Source organism: Trachypithecus francoisi, unplaced genomic scaffold, assembly GCF_009764315.1.
Source record: "Trachypithecus francoisi isolate TF-2019V2 unplaced genomic scaffold, Tfra_2.0 Lachesis_group16, whole genome shotgun sequence".
Taxonomy (NCBI): Eukaryota; Metazoa; Chordata; class Mammalia; order Primates; family Cercopithecidae; genus Trachypithecus; species Trachypithecus francoisi.
Window position 1 is genome coordinate 78,967,199 of NW_022681461.1, and position 19,237 is coordinate 78,986,435.

The 19,237-nt window shown below is 43.6% G+C and overlaps 1 pseudogene; it reads left to right on the top strand.

Annotated features, from left to right (window-relative positions):
- The first annotated feature begins 5,094 nt into the window (after positions 1-5,094).
- On the top strand, positions 5,095-6,894 carry LOC117099395 (annotated as a pseudogene).
- The last annotated feature ends 12,343 nt before the right edge of the window (positions 6,895-19,237 follow it).

Sequence of the window (19,237 nt, forward strand, 5' to 3'; positions counted from 1 at the left end):
ATGGCGTAATCACATTACGGCTGGATGTGTCTGGGATCTGATTGCTGTCGCACAAATCTGCCTGATTTTCCAGGTTAAGGGGTGTCAGGGGGCCCGAGATGCAGCTAATTACTGTGCATTGTTAGGAGAGAGGACCGAGGCCACGGAGGCCGCCAGGAATGTTCCTGCCCTATCCTTCCTTCTAAGTCCATAGGAGCAACCTGGGCGGATGGTCTGTTTGCAAGGATGCCTGCCTGAAGGGCATGGCTGAGAGTCAGAGAGGGGTGCTGTTTGCTGTTGTTAAGCATAAGGGAAGCAGAGGCATGGTTGAAAAGATGAGACAGGCAGCTGAGCTGGGCTTGGCTGTTCCTCCCCCTTGTCCATCAAGCTCGTGATGGACAGTCAGCCTCCGGTCATGCCACTGGGCTGGAAAACTGGCAGGAGGGCCCCACTTGGGCCTGGAGATAGGAAACGGCAGGGGTGACATGTACTGCAAAGGCATGTAATGAGTGTGGACTTAACTTGTCAGAATAGCATTTGGCTGTTGGCAGGTTCTGCTTTGTCTGTTGAAGCTTTCTACTTGAGGGTTGATTCTTACTGCACCCTGGGGAGAGAGACTTCTCCTTTTCTCCCCTTTTACTAGCAGGGAAACTAAGGAAAGGAGAGGTGACATGTCTCATCCCTGTATCGATGCTAGGTTCCACTTCCCAAGAGACCCTCCCCACAGGAAAAGCTTCCTCTCTGCCTTCCAGCCTAGCTGCTTTTGTCTCTGTGAATCCATAGGTGACAGTAACAATAAATACCACCTATACTGCAAGATTAAGAGGACAACCTGAGGAAATATGCATTGAGCCCCCAGAGGCTATTTTTAGATGCTCCTGGGAGGTTTTAAAAAAGGACTCAAGCTGTTAACTCTTTATGACTTTTCGAATGCAGGACAGAAATAGAAGGGCAGCACTTAGCTTCTCCAAAGCTGGGGAGTAAATTCCTCTCAGAGACCTGAAACCACTTTGGGGCCATTAAATTTACTGTCTCTTGGATGGCATTTAATATCTAGCATAACTAATATCTAGTTTTTATTTTTGGCCACGGCAATAGTTCTTATTTTTTCGGTGTTGAAAATTATGTTAAGAGTAGCTGAGGAAATTGAGTCACGGAGTGAGAACTGTCTCAGAGTCACATGGTTGGTCTGTGGCCAAGCCTCGGTGGAAGCAAATCTCTTGCTATTTGGGCCAAAGTTCACTGCCGAGGGTTGAACTGAATGTCCCAGGGCAGGTTTGGGTATGGAAAATTCTTCAGGGGATACTCAATCCAACAAATGGACAAGATGCTATGGTATCATGAATCAACCAAGCTCCATCTGCCACCTTTCCTGGCTCCAGGCCAGCTTTCCACCTGGAGGAGTCAATATTCTCCCCAAGAAGATGTTGCATTAGACATGTTAGAGGACACAGGCTCACGGCCCGCCCTGAAACCTCACACACTTGTGTTGTATTATGAGCAGGACAGAATGCATTTCCAGGCCGGGTTGTACCTCAGGTCGGGGGTAAATAAGTAGGGTTTCCCCAGCTGCTCTCCGAAGCTTTATGATGTCCTTCTCAGTAGGCAGCACCTTGATTATCCCTTCCTTTAAACTTGGCCGATCAGGGACTTGGAAATCAAGGATGTAGAACCTTAGCCCCACACAGCCAATAGCTTTAAGCTAAACAAACCCACAAGAGACTGGTATTTGCCTGAACAGAAAACCACAGAGGAATGAATTAACACCACAGTCAGAGTTTCCATCTGGGCCCTGCTGGCACCCTCACCACACAGAGACTGCCTGTGCCGGCTGCCCCACTCCCTGCTGGCTCAGCCTAGTGCAAGTCCCTGGGCCAATCCCGACAGAAGCGGGGTGTGCATGAACACTGTCTTCCTCAGCCACGCTGTGGGACTTCCCAAGCAGGGACTCAGCGGTCCAGCCTCTGCTACTGCCTCCTTCTGCCCCTCTATTTCTGGTGACTACCACATCTAGCACGTGGCATGCCAGGGGCCAGTTCCCCATAACCAAGCAGCCTAATGGGCTGTATGGGTCTTCTGGATGCCCACTCCCACTGTACTCTCCAGTCTGGCAGTGCTGCCACTGTATACTGGCTGGTCTGGCATCAACCACATTTGGAATTTGGCTCCATCAGACACTGCTCCCTGTCTGGTACCAGGGACTGTAGTTGATTCTGTTTCTGTTGACAGCTATCTTTTCCAGTCCTAGCTCAGCTCTTATCCCTGGTCCCACATACAGTGTTCTCATTACCACCTTGTACAGCACAGTCATGCATAGTTTAACCACAGGGACACGTTCTGAGAAATGTGTCATTATGTGATTTCATTGTTGTGCAAACTTCCTAGAGTGTATTTACACAAACCTAGACGATACAGCCTACTATAAACCTAGGCTACATGGCTTAGCCTATTGCCCCTAGGCTGCAAACCCGTATAGGATGTTACTGTACTGAACACTGTAGGTAATTGTAACACAATGGTAAGTATGTATGTACCTAACTTACCTAAGCATAGAAAAGGTATAGTAAAAATGTGATATAAAAAATAAAAAATGGTACATCTGTAAGGGAACTTACCATAAATCAAGTTTGCAGGACTGGAATTTGCAACTCTGGGTGAGTCAGTGGTGAGTGAGTGTGAAAGCCTAGGACATTACCATACTTTTGTTGTTGTTGTTGTTGAGACAGAGTCTCACTCTGTTGCCCAGGCTGCAGTGTAGTGGCACAATCTCAGCTCACTACAACTTTCGCCTCCTTGGGTTCAAGCGATTCTTGTGCCTCAGCCTTCTGAGTAGCTAGGACCATAGGTGTGCACCACCACTCCTAGATAATTTTTATATTTTTAGTAGAGATGGGGTTTCATCATGTTGGCCAGGGTGGTCTTGAACTTCTAGCCCCCAAGTGATCCACCCACCTTGGCCTCCCAATGTGCTGGGATTGTAGGTATGAGCCAGGGCACCCGGCTACTGTACATTTTTATATGACAGGCAGCACAGTAGATTTGTTTACAGCAACGTCACCACAAACATTTGTGTAATGACATTACAACAGCTATGCTATCACTAGATAGGATCTTTTCAGCTCCATGATCATCTTATGGGACCATTGTTGTATATGTAGTTCCTCATTGACTGAAATGTTGTTATGTGATGCATAACTGTAGTTGCTTTTTAACTCATCCGTCTTCCCTATCAGACTGTGAGCTCCCTGAAAGCAAAACTCTCTTCTGGTTTTCTCCTCATTGTATTCCCAGCACCTAGCACAGCAGCTAGCGAAACAGCAATATTTAGTCTGTATTTGATCCATGAAAATGAAAAGGTGATATCCCATTCCTGTAGAGGGGAGTGATCACTTACTTGATTTTGCTGATGCACATCCGTCTCTGTTCAAATTGAAAGAGCAAGTTCACTGCAAACTATCTCTGGCAGAATTGTCACTTCTGAACACGTGTCTGTACAAAGACCTTTGCTCATTACAAAACAGGGGTCGAAACAGAAATTGGTCCCTTTGGTTGATTTTACAATTATATTTAATTGCTCACCATTCTGCCAATTAATCAAGCCTTCAGTTGCCCGAAGTAAGGACATTTTTTTAAGAGGTGGATTAAAGGGGAAATTGCATTTGATGGGAGATGAGGCCGTGGCTCTGAAATATCTTCAAGTGAGTCACAGAGTATCTCTAAACCTTAGTTTCCTCATCTGGAAATTGAGATAGTTGAACTCAGTAATCACTAAATTTCTTTCCAGGTTTATGGTCCTATTAACTTATAATTTTGTTTCACTAATGCAAGTCTCCAAGCCTGCTCTTTCTGTCTTGTGTTTTGGCCATATCAGAACCTCAGGGTTAAGGCTTCGCATGACTTTTCATATGTTGCCACCAGGTGGCAGGAGTGTGCCACAGTCCTTTGGTTCCATGCATAAAGAGCGTGAGCGTCAGAGGTGGACTTAGGATGGTAGCTTTCTGAGCTAGAAGGGCAGAGTCTTTGAGTTTTTGAAATAGCAAACCCTCTTGTTTGTGAAAACACATTTGCTTTTGTGCAAAACAACAATTTGAGGGTTAGCAATGACCATATCTAGAAATGACCGAGGACCCAGAGTTTTATAGTCCAGAATTTTAAGGACATGGCACCCAGCCCCTGGTGGTCTTCTCACTCCCACTTTATACCTGAGTAGACCATGGAAGCCCATCACCCCAGCAGCCACTGTGGAATTCAGTGTCCCATGAGGAACACCACGGGCTGAACCAGGGTTGATGTATTTACACTGTTTCTTTGCTCCTTCCTGTCTCCAGGGAAAGAGATCACGGCTAAGCCCACTGAAATTTAGGATCCGTGAGTCCTTTGAAAAAAAACTTTAAACTATTTGCCTACTTATAATAAAGTTTTACCTAAACACAAGCTCAGCAAGGAAAATTGTCACCCCCTGTGATGGTTAGTTTTGTGTCAACTTGTCTGGGTCAAACATTATTGGTCAAACATTATTCGGGGTGCTTTTGTGAGTGTGTTGTTGGATGAGATTAGCATTTAAATCTGTAGGCTGAGTCAACCACATGTGGCCCTCCCTAATGTGGATGGGCCTCATCCAATCAGTTGAAGGCCTGAAGAGAACAAAAGGCTCTCCCTCCTCCAAATAAGGGAGACTTCTTCCTACCTAAGTACTTTCTTCAAACTGGACAATGGCTCTCTCTGGGTCCCAAGCCTGTCAGTCTTCAGCCTAGAAGCTCACCATTAGCTCTCTCGCATTGCTAGTTTGGTAACTCACTCTGCAGATCTGGAGGTTTCTCAGCCTCTGCAATCACATGAGCCAACTCCTTAAAATAAATCCCTTTATATATATGCGCGTATGTGTGTGTGTGTATAACATATATATGTAGAGTATATATAAAATACGTATATTATGTGTATATATGTATATGTAAAATATCCCATTTCTTCTGTTTCTCTGGAGAACTCTCACTAACATACTCCCTGGCTGGCCATTCATCCTTTGGCTGTGCTTTCATTTCACACATGTGTACTGAGAACCCATCTAGTACTAGGCCCTGTACTAGGCATTAAAATAGAAAGATGAACCCAGCTGCCTGACTTAACAGATTCAAGAACAAGGGAAAAGACAGTACAGAAATGAGGTGTTGCAGAATGGAAGTCAATCTGGAGCTGAGGAAAGCTAAGGATGACCAGATGCTGAAGAGGAGAAATGTAAGCTCATTTCCTGATGATGCTACTTCTCTGCTGCAGAAAAACCACAACAACCAGGGCACTGTAAATTGGTCTGTTGATGACATTGTCAAAGGCATAAATAGCAACAATGTGGAAAGTCAGCTCCAAGCGACTCAAGCTGCCAGGAAACTACTTTCTAGAGGAAAACAGGCCCCCCCCCCCCAACCCCCGCTGCAAAGACAACTTAATCTGGGCTGGTTTGATTCCAAAATTTGTGTCTTTCTTGGGCAGAACTGATTGCAGTCCCATTCAGTTTGAATCTGCCTGGGCGCTAACACTGCTTCTGGGAATCAGAACAAGCCAAGGTTGTGGTAGATGGAGGTGCCATCCTAGCATTCATTTCTCTGTTGGCATCTCCCCATGCTCACATCAGTGGACAAGTTGTATCGGCTCCAGGAAACATTGCATGCGATAGCTCAGTTTTCCGAGACTTGGTTACTAAGTACGGTGCAGTTGACCCGCTGTTGGCTCTTGCAGTTCCTGATATGTCATCTTTAGCATGTGGTTACTTACGTAATCTTGCCTGGATACTTCCAAATCTTCGCTGCAACAAGAATCCTGCACCCCTGTTAGATGCTGTTGAGGAAATTCTTCCTACCTGAGTTCGACTCCTGCATCATGATGATCCAGAAGTATTAGCAGATACTTGCTGGGCTATTTCCTACCTGACTGATGGTCCAAATGAATGAACTGACATCGTCATGGGAACAGGAGTTGTGCCCCAACTTGTGAAGCTTCTAGGAGCTTCTGAATTGCCAATTGTGACTCCTGCACTAAGAGCCATAGGGAATATTGTCACTGGTACAGATGAACAGACTCAGGTTGTGATCGATGCGGGAGCACTTGCCGTCTTTCCCAGCCTGCTCACCAACCCCAAAACTAACACTCGGAAGGAAGCTACGTGGACAACGTCAAACATCACAGCTGGCCGTCAGGACCGGATACAGCAAGTTGTGAATCATGGATTAGTCCTATTCCTTGCCAGTGTTCTAAGTCAGATCTCAGGATACAAAAGGAAGCTGTATGAGCTGTGACCAACTATATCAGTGGCGAAACAGTTGAACAGATTGTGTACCTCATTCATTGTGGCATGCTGATGAAACTCTTAACTGCAAAAGATACCAAGGTAATTCTGCTTATCCTGGATGCCATTTCAAATATCTTTTAGGCTGAGAAACTAGGTGAAACTGAGAAACTTAGTATGATGACTGAAGAATGTGGAGGCTTAGACAAAATTGAAGCTCTACGAAACCATGAAAATGAGTGTGTATAAGGCTTTGTTAAGCTTAATTAAGGATTTCTCTGTAGAGGAAGAGGAAGATGAAAATGTGGTACCAGAAACTACCTTTGAAGGCTATACCTTCCAAGTTTAGGATAGGACTCCTGGGAACTTTAACTTTTAGATCATGTAGCTGAGGCATAAATTTGTTATTTACTACGTTTGGTATAAGTTTGTCTCACCGCTTCTCTACAAAGAACTCTTTTAAATATGGTTTGGTATTGTAGCACTTTTTACACTGAAACTATACTTGAACAGTTCCAACCTGTATATACTGTATAAAGCTTGTCCTCTGAATGGGTTTCTTATTTCTTTGTGGAATTTCATATCTTGCTGTGTGCTGTAAATAAAGATTAAAATCCATCCCTCCAAAAAAAAAGAAAAAAACAAAAAACAAAATACAGAGATGAACAAGTTAGCATGTTTCCTGCCCACAGAAACCTTCCAATCTACTGAGGGGGATAAAGGATCAAATGCTCACACAAGTGTAAAAATGTAGCTATAGCAAGTGCTGCTGAGAGACAGGAGTGGCCACTTGGAGGAGTAGGAAGGAGAGGCTTGATCTGCACAGTAGCCACTAGCCGCAAGTGCTCATTTAAATTCAAATTACAAGGCCAAGCATGGTGGCTCACACCTGTAATCCCAGCACTTTGGGAGGCTGAGGTGGGCAGATCACCTGAGATCAGGGGCTCGAGACCAGCCTGGCCAACGTGATGAAACCTCGTCTCTACTAAAAATACAAAAATTAGCCAGGCATAGTGGCAGGTGCCTGGAATCCCAGCTACTCAGGAGGCTGAGGTAGGAGAATTGCTTGAACCCAGGAGGTGGAGATTGTAGTGAGCTGAGATCAAGTCACTGCACTTCAGCCTGGGTGACAGAGCAAGACCTAGTTTCAGGGAAAAAAAAAAATTCAAATAACAGCCAGACTCCACATAATGATGTTTTCGTCAATTAAGGACCACATATATGATCGTGGTTCCATAAGATTATGATACTGTATTTTTACTGTACCTTCTAGGTTGAGATATGTTTAGATGCACAAATGCTTACCATTGCATTACAGTTGCTGACAGTGTTCAGCACAGTAACATGCTACTCAGATTTGTAGCCTGGTAGCGATAGGCTACACTGCATAGTCTAAGTGTATAGTAGGCTATACTATCAAGGTTTAAGTACAGTCTGGGATGGTCTCACAATGACAAAATCACCTAATGATGCATTTCTCATAATGTGTTGCCATTGTTAAGTAACACATGACTGTAGTTAAAATTAAATACAAATAAAATTTTTTTTTTTTTTTTTTTTTTGAGACGGAGTCTCGCTCTGTCGCCCAGGCTGGAGTGCAGTGGCCGGATCTCAGCTCACTGCAAGCTCCGCCTCCCGGGTTCCCGCCATTCTCCTGCCTCAGCCTCCCGAGTAGCTGGGACTACAGGCGCCCGCCACCGCGCCCGGCTAGTTTTTTGTATTTTTTTAGTAGAGACGGGGTTTCACCGTATTAGCCAGGATGGTCTCGATCTCCTGACCTCGTGATCCACCCGCCTTGGCTTCCCAAAGTGCTGGGATTACAGGCTTGAGCCACCACGCCCGGCCACAAATAAAAATATTAAAGCACTCTGGGACACTGAGGCAGGAGGATTATTTGAGCCCAAAAGATTGAGACCAGCCTGGGCTACATAGGGAGACCCCATCTCTACAAAAAATAAAAATAAAATTAGTCAAGCATGGTGGCACGTGCCTGTAGTCCCAGCTACTTGGGAGGCTGATTTGGGAGGATCGCTTGAGCGTGGGAGGTCGAGTCTGCGGTGGGGCCGGGATCGTACCCCTGCACTCTAGGCCTGGGCAACAGAGATCCTGTCTCAAAAAAAGAAAAAGCTCCTTATTTGCACATGTGAAGGGCATGGTAGCCGCATGCAGTCGGCAGCCACTGTATTGGACAGCACACATAACAGAACATTTCTATTGTCACCAAAAGTAATAGTGCTGACCTAGAGCAAGGTTTCTCAAACTTAGCACTATTACCATGTTTGGCAAGACAATTCTTTGCTGTCAAGGGCTGTCCTGTGTGCTGTTGGATGTTTATCAGCAGTAACTCCCTTCACCCAGTTATGACAAGCAAAATGCCTCCAGACATTGTAAAGTAGCCCTTGAGGGGGCAAACTTGCCCCCAGTTCGGAACCACTGGGCTAGAGAACATTCAGACAGAATTAATTTTAGTAATCAGAATGCAGAGTGGTAAGGGCTTTGAGGTGGTAAACCAAAGTGTTGTCAGAACATGGGAAGAAAGTTCTCATCTCAGAATGGAGGACGCAAGGGAAGGCTTCCCCGGGGAGTTGACTTCCAAGCTACATCTTGAAAGGCAAGACAATGGCAGCAACAAGGCTTGATACCACCTAGCACGTCACTAGTTCCACCACCAACCTCTTCCTGCCTTCATCATCTATTCCGGTCCCTGGATGGTTCCACGCTAAACTCAGAGGCTGCTGTGTGAATTCTACTTCCCTTCATTCTCCTCTTTTAGGTTACTAGTCTTGTAATGTTTAAAAATCTCAGCTGGGTGTGGTGGCTCACACCTATAATCCCAGCACTTTGGGAAACTGAGAGGGGAGGTTTGCTTGAGGCCAGAAGTTTAAGACCAGCCTGGGCAACACAGCAAGACCCCATTGCTACAAAATGTTTTAAAAGTAGCCGAGTGTGGTGGCATGTGCCTGTAGTCCTAGCTACTTGGGAGGCTGAGGTGGGAGGGCCACTTGAACCCAGGAATTCAAGAGTGCAGTGTGCCATGATTATACCACTGAACTCCAGCCTGGGTGACAGAGTGAGACCCTGTCCCCCCAAAAGCAAAGATCTCTTGTTCTTTCTTGACTTGGTTAGGGCTCTTAATGTGGCAATAAGAGCTAATTCAACAAAAGGGGTACCCACTGTAAAGACAGGCCACATGAGACTCAAGAAAGGAACCCAAGTTCATTCAGACCCCATGGGGATGTGAATGGGAATACATTGCACAAAAAGGCTGCTCTATCTCTTGAGGGCTTCATGACCTCACTTAAGACATCTCTGATGCTCTCTGCACATGATCTCTAGTCTCACCTGTCTGCTGATCTGTCTTCTCCTCCTTCAGTTGCAGACAGTCCATAATGGCCACCCAGTTCCCTTTACAGAGGCGCAATGCTTCATAGTCCTTTTGACTTCATTGTCAGTTGGAACTGGCCTATGTGAATTTTAGCTCAACATCCTACATAGGAATGTAATAGGCCTAACTCATCATTTTTCGATAAAGGCCACACAAGTCAAGGGCCCCTAGTCTAAAAGACAGTTCCCACCCAGGGCTGATGTCTACCCCTATTCCGTGCCACTTGGTACAGAGTCTGGGTCTACTCAGCGGGGACCTGCAATGGGAGATAAGGGAAGGCCAGGTGCCCTGTACACAGCTGACTCAACTTCTACTACTTTGGTTTAGTTCCTCATTTCTTTTTTCCCTTCTTGTTGTCAGTTGCTCTGGAGTTGTCCCAGATTCCTCCATTTTCTAATCCGTAATCAACTCCTTACTTTCTCCCATCACCTGCTACAGTACCTAGCACATAGTAGATGCTCAATAAATATTTGATATCTTGAAGCCCACTAGTCAAAGACTGCCAGGAACACACCTATAGTCAAACACATGTAGGTTTATTGATCTTGCTGCAGTAAGGAAGAGCACATGGTTTTTCAATCAGAGGGCACTGGAGGGGCTTATTGAAAGATTTGGGTTTAGGCTAGGTGATTGTAAGGAAAAACTAGAGAAACAAGAGCCAGTTTTGTATTAGATGCTATTAGAATGTGAGGACAATTCAGTAACTTGGTATCTGAGAAATTCTTGTCGAGGAAGCAGGAAGAACAAAATGGGACTGGGATGTCACTGGCAAAAAAGTAATAATAGTAACCTCCCAGAGGTAACTTCTTTAGCTCTAATGTGGCCTTGACTCTGTTTACACAGAAACATTATTTATTACAGTCTGATTGACAACAGGGTTGATTTTTTTTTACATTTTCAGTTAAATTAAAAAAAAAAACTCAATGACTATTTATGCAAATGAAGAAGCAATTGCAATGAGTTATAGGCAAGGGTGAGGTGCCACGTTTAAGCCAGCCAAAGCGACTCTTCATATTATCTGTCTTTCAAATGATTGCTTTTTACTGATGTTGAACAAAATTGGTCTTTAGTATAATGATGTAACACAGATTCATCTGAGGCTTCCTCTACAATTTTGAAATAAGTGGTGCTGTATGTGTTCCATTGCTGATATTTTCACCCTTCTTTATTTTGATTGCTCATTCAAGGATACCTTGCAATTGGCCAATGTTCCTCTTCAAATGTGGTCCCATACATTCCAGGTACTGTCTGCTTGGAGCTAAAAACAATAGGTCTATTACTTCCTGAGTTTGCAACACCATGCTCATGGGACACATTTTTTTTTTCGTAGTCATATTACCCTATAGGTTCACATAAGGCCAGAAGTTTAAGACCAGCCTGGGCAACATAGCAAGACCCCTTCTCCATAAAAGGTTTTAAAATTAGCTGGGTATGGTGGCATGTGCCTGTATTCCTAGCTACAGGCTTGACTTGGTTAGAGCTCTTAATACTTTTAACCAAGAACACCCTGGTCTAGTATTTGATTTTTGGAATCTGAATAGAAAGTGAATTTGTCATCACTCACAACATGTTATTCATTCTTACTCAACATTCTGGAAGGCTGGAAAAACACCTATTGTATTTGCTTTTCCTCTGACTTTTTGTTGTATGCAATTTGGTTAATATCACTTCTCTGTAATTCATGCACAACATTGCCAAATGTTGAACTGGACACATGGAAAAAGAGAATCTCTCCAGCTTCAGGAAGTCATCAAGCAGTGCTTTTTTGTCATGGTTGTTGGACTGTTTTCAATTTATTAGCCCATTTTATTAGTCAGGGTTCTCTAGAGGGACAGAACTAATAGGATAGATGTATATATAAAGGGGAGTTTGTTAGGGAGTATTGACTCACATGATCACAAGGTGAAGTCCTACAATAGGCCGTCTACAAGCTAAGGAGCAAGGAAGCCAGTCTGAGTCCCAGAACCTTAAAAGTAGGGAACCTGACAGTGCAGCCATCAGTCTGTGGTTGAAGGTCCCAGAGTCTAAAAACTGAAGAAGTTGGAGTCTGATGTTCAAGGGCAGGAAGCATCCAGTATGGGAGAAAGATGTAGGCTGGGAGGCTCAGTCAGTCTAGTCTTCCCATGTTCTGCCTGCTTTTATTCTGGCTATGCTGGCAGCTGATTAGATTGTGCCTACCCAGGTTGAGGGTGGGTCTGCCTTTCCCAGTCCACTGACACAAATGTTAACCTCCTTGGGCAACACCTTCACTGACACGCCCAGAAACAATACTTTTATCCTTCAGTCCAATCAAGTTGACACTCAATTGTTTACCATCACACCCCTGCACATTTCACTCCTGTGTGAGTAGATGGGGAGCTTTTTGCCATGGTGCAACTTGAAGCACCAGGAGGAATGGAGAGGATTGGGGGAAGTGGGAGCAGGACGACCAGTGAAGATTGCAAAGAATAATACAAGACTGAGTCCGTTTGTTCTTAAAGTAGGACAGGTGGCATTGGAAATGGACAAGAAGATGTTGCTAGAAATATGAAAGAAAAATTCAACAAGTCTCCATGAACAACAAATGAATATAGGCACAAATGGGGAAAAGACAGGTTTAGAGTGTGAGTAATTTGGATGGTGTTGGTGAAAATAAAGACGTCTTGGGGAGAAGTCTTTTGGGGCATAGTTGGATGATGATGGGGAATTCTTGCTGAAATGTGTGAGGCAAAAGTACTAGCAAGATTTGAGTGGGGTTTTTTTTTTTTTTGGGGTCTAAATTCTGGGCAATTTTTGTTTGTTTTTGTTTTAGGGCACTGTTCATTTTGTTTTTACAAGAGCCATTTGAGGAGGGTAGGACTAATTCATTTTTGCAAAAGTGAATTTGAGGCTCAGAGGAGCTAACATTTTTGTCCAAGGGTATACCTTTAGGAAGAGTGCCACCCTGGGGATATAGAAGTAACTAGACATGTGCCCATTCTCTCTTGCAGAACAGTAAAGGTAATTGCTAACCCACTTAAGTTTGGAGAAGACAGAAGACTGCATTTAATTCAGTCTGGTAGGAGTGAGGAAAAGAATAGGAAGGCTTCTAAGAGGATATAGTATATCAGAATGGAAGGTCAAGTCAGAGAAAGAAGGATATTCAAGGCAGAGAGAACAATATGCAACTATAGAATGCTTAGGAAACAGCAAAGAAATTCATTTCTGCTAGAGAAAAGATGATGCGAGGATGAGATGGAGAGGTGGCAGGACAGGTAGTCAGAACCCAGCTGGGGGAAGTCATTTTATGCCAGGCTGGAATTTGGACTTGACATTGTTTGCAATGGAAAGCCAGTGAAGATTTTAAACTGTAAGATTAATCCAACAGGATTGAATTGGCATGGTAGAAAGATAATTCTGGCAGAAACATGAAGCCTTGATTAGAAAGGGAGAAGTAGGAGGCCCTTCAGAAATCCAAGGATGATAGTAGTCTGGCAGGCATATAGATAGTAGTCTTGCAAGGCAGAAGCAAGAGTAATGGGACAGAGAAGACTGACTCAAGACATGGGAGGAAGAATGCAGAAGACTTGGAGACTGCTTCAATGCAGAGATTTTGGAGATGGGACAGTGAGGAGGACTCTGGGATGGTGGCTAAAATCACTGGTTAGATAGTCAGGTCGATAGCAGAGACAAGGAAATTAGGAAGGTGAATAGGTTAGTTGGGGAAAGAATGGGATGAAGATGCAAATCTAGCTTTCCATGTGCCAAATTTAAGTGTTTTGTGACAATTGAGGAGACCTGTTCAGTAAGCAACTGAATATTTGGGTTTACAAAAGATGAGAAGTTTGGGCTGAAGATAAAATGCCCTTAGGGACATTGTGGTTTGGATTGTATAGTTGATTCTCTTTATTCATGGTAGTCATATTCTACAAAGTCACCAAAAACACTGAATTAGTGAACATTGAGCCATTGCTCCTAGGGGAAATACGGGGTTAGGTTCCTGTGAACCTTTGGTTGTAATATTTTTATCAACTAATATTTTTATCAACTAACAAGTGCATAATCTTGTTTTATGTGTGTTTCCATTTAAAGATGCCTTATTTAATATATATTGTTGATTCACTAGCATTAAACTCATGGACAACAACACTGTAACTTATGCCTAACTGAAGCTTTTCTAATACATATATTTTCTCTATAAGGAACATCATAATCATCTTGCACTTATAAACACTAGCCGGCACTTCAGCACTGTGCTTGAGGGCCATCTTGAACAGTCAAATCACCAACAAAATGCACACAAATGCAAAAAAACCCCAAAAAAAAAAAAAAACAAAAGACAGGGGTGTCCTAAATAAATTATGAAAGATAGTTGTTTGCAGTATAAAAGCTAAAAGAGGAGTGCTGCCTTGTTCAAGCTGCTCTGTTCATTTCATGAATGACCATGACACTGCCCAGAGTATTGATTTGGTGGTTACAAATAAATTTTAGTGAGTAGGGATATTCTTGAATAACGAGGATGCAGTGTATTGAAAACCGTGAATGTTTGGTTGATGTCACTTTGAGAAGGATTAGAATGAGAGTGAGAGAGGCTAAAATATGCCCTGGGTGCACTGACATTTGGTAAGTGGGCAGCAGAAAAGATACATGGAAGGAAGACTTAGGAAGTGGAGAAAGACAGTGAGGTTTAATACCCGTTGAATACATTTGGTAAGTGGGCAGCAGAAAAGATACATGGAAGGAAGACTTAGGAAGAGGAGCAAGACAGTGAGGTTTAATACCCGTTGAATACAAAGTTTCAGGAACAGAAGTACTCAAGCGTATCCATCATAATTAAGAGTTAATTAAGGTAAGGAGTGCCCGCTAGATTTTACAAACAGGAGGAGACCTTGAGGAAATCAATGTCCATGAGTTTGTGGGGGTTGAAGCCACATAGCTGAAGGCTGAAGAATAAGGAAGAGTATATTACTCTTTTGATATGCTCCATTGTAAAGAGAAGAAAAAAGATGGTACAATGGCCAGAGAGAACCATAAAGGGCTCTAGTTTTGTTGACTGAAGGGTAAATTAATTTAACTATGGCTGAAAGGAGACCAGTAGAGAGGGAGAGGTAAGAAATACAGAAGAGATAGGATGTGGCAGATGAAATATGGTCCATGAGTGGGCAGACATGGATCAGGCTTTGGCTGCACAGGAAGGAGGCAGGAAGGGAGGTCTATGGATGAGAGAAAATTTCAGTTCTTTGAATATGTCAGATTTACCCCCTTAAGGGCCTTTGCAATTGCTATTCCCTCTGTCCAGAATGCTCTTCCCCCCATGTCCTCATGGCTTTATCTGTGGATTCTCATATGACTGGCTCCTTGTTATTCAGATCTCAGCTCAAATGTCACCTTCTCAGAGAGGCTGCCCCTGGCCGTCCGGCTAAAAGTAGTCCTTCTGCACTGTCACCTGAAATTATCTTATTTGTTCATCTGTTTACTTGCTTCATTCCCATCGGCTCACTCAACTGTGAGCTCTGTGACAGCTGGGACCTTTGTCTGTCTTGATCGCAGATATACTCCCAGTGCCTGGCATGTGTTTGTTGAACAAATGAATAGCATGCAGAAAACATGGAGGAAGCTTACTTGAGGGGAGGAAGGGGTTTTGTCTTATTCCTCTTCGTACTCTGGTGCCTCGCAGAGAGTAGGCGTTCAGTATTGAATGCAAAAATGAATAGAATAATCATTCGACTCCCAGGTATGTATACTGAAGAACTGAAAAGAGATGTTCAAACAAAGACTTGTACAAAAATGTTCATAGCAACATTATTCTTAATACACAAGAGGTGGGAACAGCTCCAATGTCCATCAACTGATGAGTGGATAAACAAACCAAAAAATGAGATATAGCCATGTGATAAAGTATTATTCAGCCATAAAGAGGAGTGAAGTTCTGATAAGTACCATAATATGACTGAACCTTGAAGACTTTATGCTAAGTGAAAGAAGCCAAATACAAAAAGCCACATGTTGTATGATGTTATTTACATGGAATGTCCAGAAAAGAAAAATTCAGAGACAGAAAGTAGACCAGTGGTTTCCAGGGGCTGGGGGAAAGGGGAATGGGGAGTGATTGTTTAATAAGTACAGGTTTCTTTTTGGGGTGATGAAAATAGAATTAGATAGTGGAATTAGATAGTGGTGACGGTTGTGCAACGTCATTAATGTACTAAAAGCCACCGAACTGTACACTTTAAAATGGTTAATTTTATGTTTTCTTTTCTTTTCTTTTTTTTTTTTTAGACAGGGCCTTGCTCTGTCACCCAGGCTGTAGTGCAGATCACAACCCACTGCAGCCTCAACTTACCTAGGCTCAGGTGATCCTCCAACCTCAGCCTCCCGAGTAGCTGGGACTACAGGCAAATGTCACCACATACAGCTAATTTTTGGTATTTTTCATAGAGATGGGATTTTGCGATGATGCCTGGGCTCGTCTCAAACTCCTGGGCATCAGCAATCTACCCACCTCGGTCTCCCAAAATGCTGGGGTTACAGGAATGTATTAGTCTGTTTTCATGCTGCTGACAAAGACATACCTGAGACTGGGAAGAAAAAGAGGTTTAGTTGAACTCACAGTTTCACATGACTGGGGAGGCCTCACAATCATGGCAGGAGGTGAAAGGCACTTCTCACATGGCGGTGGCAAGAGAAAAATGAGGAAGAAGCAAAAGTGGAAACCTCTGATAAACTTATCCAATCTCATGAGACTTATTTACTATCACAAGAATAGCATGGGGAAGACTGGCCCCATGATTCAGTTACTTCCCCCCGGGTCCCTCCCACAACATGGAGGAATTCTGGGAGATGCAATTCAAGTTGAGATTTGGGTGGGGACACAGCTAAACCATATCATTCTGGCCCTGGCCACCACAAATCTCATGTCTTCACATTTCAAAACCAATCATGCCTTCCCAACAGTCCCCCAAAGTCTTAACTCATTTCAGTAGTAATCTAAAAGTCCACAGTCCAAAATCTCATCTGAGATAAGCCAAGTCCCTTTTGCCTATGAGCCTGTAAAATTGAAAGCAAGCTAGTTACTTCCTGGATACAATGAGGGTACAGGTATTGGGCAAATACAGCCATTCCAAATAGGAGAAATTGACCAAAACAAAGGAGTTACAGGGTCCATGCAAGTCTGAAATCCAGTGGGGCAATCAAATTTTAAAGCTCCAAATGATCTCCTTTGATTCCAGGTCTCATATCCAGGTCACACTGATGCAAGAGGTGGTTTCCCATGGTCTTAGGCATCTCTGCCCCTGTGGCTTTGCAGGGTACAACCTCCCTCCCAGCTCCTTTCATGGGCTGGTGTTGAGTGTCTGTGGCTTTTCCAGGCACATGGTGCAAGCTGTCAGTGGATCTACTATTCTGGGTTCTGGAGGATGGTGGCCCTCTTCTCACGGTTCCAGTAGGTGATGCCCCAGTAAGAACTTTGTGTGGGGCCTCCGACCCCACATTTCCCTTCCACATTGCCCTAGCAGAGGTTCACCATGAGGACCCCGCCCCTGCAGCAAACTTTTGCGTGCACATCCAGGTGTTTCCATATATCTTCTGAAATCTAGTCAGAAGAAAAATGAGGAAGAAGCAAAAGCAGAAACCCTTAATAAACCCATCAGATCTCATGAGACTTATTCACTATCACAAGAACAGCACAGGAAAGACTGGCCCCCATGATTCAATTACATGCCCTCCTCCCACTCCGGTCCCTCCCACAACACAGGGGAATTCTGGGAGATACAATTCAAATTGAGATTTGGGTGAGGACACAGCCAAACGACATCAAGACATGAGCCACTACACCCAGCCAAATTTTATGCTAAATAAATTTTACCTCAATAAAAAATACATAATGGATCTGCATATAATGCATAACCAAACTCTATGGCACACAGGATTGATACTTCAAACTCATCTACAGACAAGTCTTAGAGCCATTTAAAGCAACCCCAATGCATGAATCTATCAAATAGATATATTATTCAGTTATCAAGTCACTACTCACAGGATTCTTGAAGTATTTCTTCAGATTGTGAGCTCTCAACTCTTTTGCATGAAAACAACTTGATTTTTAGATAGGCATTTAGGGAAACATTTATTGCATGAAAGAAGAAGACCTGCTTTGGGTAACTGCAAATGCTACTACTAAATGTAGAAATGTTTATTTAGTCACCAGGAACCATTTTCTCATCTCTTTACCTTCAAGCCATGGCTCGGGACAGTCAGTACTTCTAAGGGGTTTTCTGTCCTTCCATGATGTTTGGGGGAGGCCCAACATGGGGTTTCTGGGGGGTGAAAAGAAAAGACCACAGCAGAGGCGCTGGCAGGTGTGACGTGAGCTCAGTGTGTTCTGGGGGCAGACTCTGGGGAAGGAGGCTCTCTCCAGAAGTCCCGAAAAGGCTACAGGAGTTATGCCTCTTCTTATTTCTAGCTGTGAACAGACCTCTAGTGGCAGCTGCTGAAACTAACCTGCTCTCTCCAGAGCCTCCTCTGTGAATGGATGTGATTCTTTTCTCTCAAAGCATTATTGGTTTCAGCCATTCCAAGAGAACAGGACATTTCCAGCAACATTAAACTTCCTGCAGGTCTGATTAGGCCAAATGTGCTCTTTAAAATTTTGGAGCAAATTTTCTTTATTGCCCCTTTTCTATGTGGGCTGAACCATGGACACTAAAGGTGCCTTGTACTGACAGTCGCAAGCCCCCATTTCTACTGGGCACTGGGAAGAAGACCCAAAGGCACGATCTCTTATGGGAAAGGTGTTCGGAAGTCAGGCACACCTAGTCCCCTTACCGAAGAAAAGAATGCCTATGAATGGTGATATCTGAGCCGGAATCAAGTTCAAGCTTCAATGGGCATAATTTCTACTTTGTTATTGGACAGTGGTTCTCAAACTTATGCCAAACAACTCAATGTCAGATCCCTTTCTCCCGGGAGGCTGCCCTTATGACCTCCTCTACAGTCAGATAATCATGCCCTGTTCTGTGTTCATCTTCTATTTTGGCACTTCTTGTATTGGGGTCATTTATTCATTCACTTCATTCATTCATTCAACAAGTATTTATTGACCAGCTTTGAGTCAAACACTGTTCTAGGTGCTGGGGATAAAGCAGTGAATATAAAAAGGAAAAGTGTTCAAAGCATTAGCATCTATGGGTACTCAATATTATATACATATATATATATACACACATAATCAGACCATTTGTGGAACACCATAAAATATTGATATGTGGAATTTAAAATGTGTCTGTGAAGAAAAATAAAATCGGATAAGAATGAAGGAGTGCAGTGGGTCAATAGCGATTAGTAATTTTTAATAAGGTGATCAGGGAAGGGCTCTCTGGTAAGATGTCATTTGAACAGAGGGCTTAATGGAGTAAAGCACGCAGAGGACATCGGACAAAGGAGGGATATGATGTATCCCTCCATCCAGCCCCTTTTCACAGGATCACTCTGGGTGTTGGAGGGAGAACAGAGTGAAAGGAGCATGGTGACAGCAGAGAGCTCAGTCAGGAGCCCGTTGCTGGAATCAGATGGAAACGGTTACGGCTTCAACAAGAGTGGACACGGTGGATAGGGTAAAAGGTAGATGCATTTTTAAG